Here is a 6,402-nt window from a genome sequence, read left to right as displayed (position 1 = left end):
TTTGGACAGAGGTTTTGGCTTAAAATTGAATGAATTATACTCATATTTTTACTAAAGCTTGGCTGGCTATTAAGCCATGCCTGACCCTTTGATTGGAGCTTTAGACTAAAGAGCATAAGATTCCTGGAATTCATATTAAAAATTTTGGAATCCTTATTTTTCTTTTTCAAAATGATTTTCAAAAAAAAATTAAAAGAAAATACAAAAAAAAAAATTTTCATAAAATCATAAAAATCAAAAATATTTTTCATGTTTCTTGTTTTAGTCATGTGTCATGTTATAAGTTTGGTGTCAATTGCATATTCATTTTGCATTTTTCGAAAATTCATGCATTCATGATCTTCAAGTTGTTCTTGGTAAGTCTTCTTGTTTGATCTTGATGTTTTCTTGTTTTGCATCTTTTCTTGTTTTACATGTGCATTTTTGCATCCATAGAGTCTAAACATGAAAGATTTCTAAGTTTGATGTCTTGCATGTTTTCCTTACATTAAAAATTTTTCAAAAATGTGTTCTTGATATTCATCATGATCTTCATAGTGTTCTTGGTGTTCATCTTGACATTCATAGCATTCTTGCATGCATTCATTGTTTTGATCCATAACTTTCATGCATTGCATCATTTTTCTTGTTTTTCTCTCTCATCATAAAATTCAAAAATAAAAAAAATATCTTTCCCTTTTTCTCTCTTAAAATTTCGAAAATTAGATTTGACTTTTTTAAAAATTTTTAAAATCTAGTTGTTTTTAAGAGTCAGATCAAATTTTCAATTTAAAAAATCTTATCTTTTTCAAAATCTTTTTCAAAAATCAAATCTTTTTTCAATTTTTTTAGTTATTTTCGAAAATTTCAAAAATATTTTTCAAAAATCTTTTTCTTAATTTTACATCATATTTTCGAAAATAACATCATCAATTAATGTTTTGATTCAAAAATTTCAAGTTTGTTACTTACTTGTTAAGAAAGATTCAAACTTTAAGCTCTAGAATCATATCTTGTGATTTCTTATGAATCAAGTCATTAATTGAGATTTTAAAAATCAAATCTTTTTCAAAAACTAATTTCTATCATATCTTTTCAAAAATATCTTCTTATCTTACCTTTTTCAAAAAAGTGATTGCAAAATATATTTTCTAACTTTCTAACTTCTTATCTTTTCAAAATTTGTTTCAACTAACTAACTAACTTTTTGTTTGTTTCTTACCTTTTTCAAAACTACCTAACTAACTCTCTCTCTCTCTCTCTCTAATTTTCGAAAATATCTTCCCTCTTTTTCAAAAATTCTTTTTAATTAACTAATTATTTTAATTTTTGATTTTTGATTTTCGAAAATTACTAACCTTTTTCAAAAACTATTTTCGAAAATCATTAACTCTTTTTCAAAAATTATTTTCGAAATTCTCCCTCTCTCATCTCATTCTAATTATTTATTCATCTACCAACATCTCTTCCTCACATCACTCACCAAATTCGAACCCCCTCTTCCATCTGTGTTCGAATTTTTCTCTTCTTCTTTTCTTCTATTCACACTGTGACCTCTATACTGTGGTATAAAGGATCCCTATTATTATTATTATTATTTTTTCTGTGCCCTCTTCTTTGTCATATGAGCAGGAGCAAGGACAAGAATATTTTTGTTGAAGCAGATCCAGAACCTGAAAGGACTCTGAAGAGGAAACTAAGAGAAGCTAAATTACAACAATCCAGAGATAACCTTTCAGAAATTTTCAAACAGGAAGAGGAGATGGCAGCCGAAAATAATAATAATGCAAGGAGGATGCTTGGTGACTTTACTGCACCAAATTCCAATTTACATGGAGGAAGCATCTCCATTCCTGCCATTGGAGCAAACAACTTTGAGCTGAAACCTCAATTAGTTTCTCTGATGTAGCAGAACTGCAAGTTTCAGCTAGATTGATGGCGGCATTCATGAGAGTCCAGAAAGTCTAAACCTTGTCTGTGGTATTCCGAGTAGGATTCTGGGATTGAATGACTGTGACGAACTCCAAACTCGCGAGTGCTGGGCGTAGTGACAGACGCAAAAGGATAGTAAATCCTATTCCAGTATGATCGAGAACCTCCAAGGTGATTAGCCATGCAGTGACAGCGCATCGGACCATTTTCACAGAGAGGAATAGGATGCAACCAACGACAAGGGTGATGCCTCTAGACGATTAGCCGTGCTGTGACAGAGCATTTGGACCATTTTCCTGAGAGGATTGAAAGTAGCCATTGGCACCGGTGACATCCTTACATAAAGCCAGCCATAGAAAGGAGTAAGACTGGTTGGATGAAGACAGCAGGAAAGCGGAGGTTCAGAGGAACGAATGCATCTCCATACGCTTATCTGAAATTCTCACCAATGATTTACATAAGTATTTCTATCCTTATTTTAGTATTAATTTCAAAAACTCCATAACTATTTTATATCCGCCTGACTGAGATTTACAAGGTGACCATAGCTTGCTTCATACCAACAGAAATTGAGGGACTTGAGCAAAAATTAGATTCAGAGGTTGAAGAAGGACTGCTGATGCTGTTGGATTCTGACCTCCCTGTACTCAAAATAGATTTTCTTGAGCCACAGACCTCAAAATGGCGCGCTTCCAATTGCATTGGAAAGTAGACATCCAGGGCTTTCCATCAAGGTGTAATAGTCCATACTTTGGCCGAGTTTAGACGACGCAAACTGGCGTTCAACGCCAGCTCTCTGCCCAATTCTAGCGTCCAGCGCCAGAAACAAGTTGCAAAGTGGAGTTTAACGCCCAAAATGGCACAAAAGCTGGCGTTCAACTCCAAGAATGACCTCTGCTTCATACCAACAATCTCCGTGGGATTCGACCCTTACTCACGTAAGGTATTACTTGGATGACCCAATGCACTTGCTGGTTAGTTGTATCGAAGTTGTGACAAATTATGAATTGAGATTAGAGCACCAAGCTTTTGGAGCCATTAACAGAGATCACAATTTCGTGCACCATCTGGCGTCCTCCCATCCTTACAAACACGCTCGGCAGAAGACTCCATAAGCTCAGCGTCCCTGCTTGCTCCCAATACAAGCCTGACGTCCCTTTTTGCCTCCAAGCCCAAGCTCGGTGTGCAATTGTCCTGGAACGTGCAATTGGGCCTATGCCTAAATTTAAATATGCAAGCTCGGTGTTCAAACACTCTTCAACTCCCAAGATGCAACAACTAAGGCCCAAGTTCAATTATACAAATCATTAGAAGCCGTAATTACATCCGAAAATTGAAGATTTAAGATTCAAAAAGATTAGTCATTATTAATTCCTTCTAGAAATATATAGATTTGGTTGTTAGGATTTGTTTCTAGATTAGATTTGAATTTGAAGTAGGAAGTTAGCTATCTTTTCTTTCCGAAAGATAAATATTAGCGTTAGTTTTTGAATTTGAATTTTGGATAGAACTTAGGGTATAAATAAGTAAACTATGTTCATAAGAGGAGTCATCTAATTGGAGGAGGATCTTCGTATCCCAATCCATCGGATAACAAATCTCTCTCATAATTAGGATTAGTTTCTTTTTTATCATGAATTACTAAACCTACTCGTTGAAGATTAGAAGCTTTGTTTGGTTTTAGGATTAATAATATATGTATTTTCTTTATTTTAATTCATGCTTCTTTACTTTTTCAAAATTGAGTTTTGTTCTTCATCACTAAAGGTTATAACTATTGAAAAATATTCTAAACCTGTCTTGGATTCTGATTTTATATTTGGAAAAAATAATTTTGAATTAGCTTAAAACTCATCTCACGATCTTCATTTATCTAGAGCTAGTTTGAATAAGTGACATATAATTCGGCAAATAATAGTTCTTGAAGATTGTGTGGCAATAAAATCGAAAACATTCTTCACCTCTTCTCTTGATTAGTTGATCAAGGAATTGATAATTAATTGAGTTTAGAAAAGTTAAATCACCAAAGAAAATTGGGGTTTGGTTATAAATGATTTGCTGTGAAAAGAATTTTACATGAATTAAATAAGAAAGCTGTAAGAACCGCGATAAATTAACCGTTTAATTAATTAAGTTTATTGCCCAAAATAAAATTCAAAAATTTAGAATGTGAATTAGACAATTTAGATATGATTTTTGGACTCAGTAGATTTTTCCGAGTTGGAAAATGTAATTTTCTGCAAAAAACCACGTAAAAATGTGAACCGGTAAATTAACCGGCCGTACTGGCTTAAATCTATTCGATATTGTGCGAGAATGATAAAAATTGTAGAAAAACTTAGAAAAATAATTAGAATAAAAAATTGGGCACTAATTTTAAAGATTTGGCCCAAAGTTGGGCCAAACGGGCAAAAAATGCTAACGGGTTGGACCGGACCTAAGTTGGGCCCAAGTCCAAGATATAGATACACCTAAATGAACTCATTTCAGCCACTTCCCACCTCATAACATAAACACAACAGCAGCTGCAAGTGAGAAGAGAGGTGAGAGTTTACAAAAAATACTATTCACATCTTACTTCAATTGATCATATCTCAAGCTACGGTGTTCTGATTCGCGTGCCATTGGCGGCTACGCGAAGCTCTTGCTGAGCCCGTTAGTTCTATCTAAACTTTTATCGGTAAGAATTCGAAGTTTTCTCTCCTTTCCTCTACGCTAAGAAATTTGAAATTTAAGGCTTGAGTTTTGAGTGAATTTTTATGTTTTGGTTGTTTAGGTACTAACCATTAGTATGGAATTGTTAGGTTCTATCCCAAATTTTTGTGGTTAAGGTAAGATTTCTCAAGAACCCTTGTAAATTGATATATTATGAGTATTAGATTTTGATTTTTATGAAATATATGATGTCAGTTGAGCATTGGTGCTTGTTGGAGTTGCTTTGGATATTTTGAAGCATTTGGATTTGGGAATCGGCTAAGGTATGGTTTCAGTTTTCTCTATGTAATATATAATATTTCTGGACACTTAGACTAGTGGACTTTTGGATAGGATTGAATTGATTATTGGAAATTGTTGAACTTTATAATGTATGATGGCATTGTTGGTTTTGATGAATTATGATGTTGAATTTTGATGTTATTGTTGATTATTGAAATGGAGGTTGAAAATAATGCTTTTGAGTGTTGATAATGAATTATGAGCTTATTGATATTGATAAATGTTGGAAATGGAGGAATGATGCTTTGAATGTAATTATTCAGAATTTGAAGAAGGTAAATGAGATTTTTTGGATGAAATTGGTGAAATTTCTTGGCAATAGGTTGTGAAATGAATTGGAAGGTATATAGACTTCATTTAGGTTCATTGGAATTGTGTTGGTTTTGGGATATTTGGTTTTGGTTGTGAATTTTGGAAGTTGAGAATCTAGTAACTTTTGGCAAAAAACCAGTTTTTTGTGAACTTTGACTGATTATAACTTGAGCCTTAGTTTTTAAAATTGGTTAAAAGTTTTTTTAAATTAAAGGTTACTTTAAGAGATTTAAATTGATATAAAGTTTGAGGAAAATATATTTTTGTAGAGGAAGTTATGAACGTTTAAAGTTTGGTGCTTAAAACTGAAATTCTGCAGATTTGAAAAATTTCCAAGTCTAATGAGGGTTGCGTATGCGACACAGTGCACGCGACGCGACTAATCCATTCGGGTTGGGCATCTCGTGTAATGAGGCACTGCATGTGTACGTGGTGCACGAAATTGTGATTACACTTTTCACAACTCTACACAACTAACCAGCAAGTGCACTGGGTCGTCCAAGAAATACCTTACGTGAGTAAGGGTCGATCCCACGGAGATTGTCGGCTTGAAGCAAGCTATGGTTATCTTTTAAATCTTAGTCAGGAGATTAATGATAAAAATGATTTTGTTTATGAAAAGTAAATAACATGAAATAAATGGTACTTGTGATTCAGTAATGAGGAACAGGTTGAGGTTCTAGAGATGCTCTGTCGTTTGGATCTCTGCTTTCCTACTGTCTTCTTCTCCAAACACGCATGGCTTCCTTCAATGGCAAGTTGTATGATACTCTCGGATGAAAAATACCAGGTACGATCTCTGCACGACTAATCAACTGTCGGATTTCTCGTCTCGGATGAAAAATACCAGGTACAGCTATCGCACGGCTAATCATCTGTCAGTTCTCACTAGCATCGGAATAGGATCTCTCTATCCTTTTGCACACTGTCACTGCGCCCAACATTCGTGAGTTTGAAGATCGTCACAGTCATCCCTTCCCAGATCCTACTCGGAATACCACATACAAGTTTTAGACTTTTCGGATCCCAGGAATGCTGCCCATTGGTTCTAGCCTTTACCACGAAGGTTCTGATCTCACGGACTCGGTCCGTGAGTCAGAGACCCAAGAGATACGCACTCAAACTGCGCCCAATGACTACGTTGAGCTCAGATAGAACAGGAGTGGTTGTCAGGCACGCGTT

The sequence above is a fragment of the Arachis ipaensis genome, chromosome B08 (genome assembly GCF_000816755.2).
Source record: "Arachis ipaensis cultivar K30076 chromosome B08, Araip1.1, whole genome shotgun sequence".
NCBI lineage: Eukaryota > Viridiplantae > Streptophyta > Magnoliopsida > Fabales > Fabaceae > Arachis > Arachis ipaensis.
Note: the sequence above shows the minus strand (reverse complement) of the source record.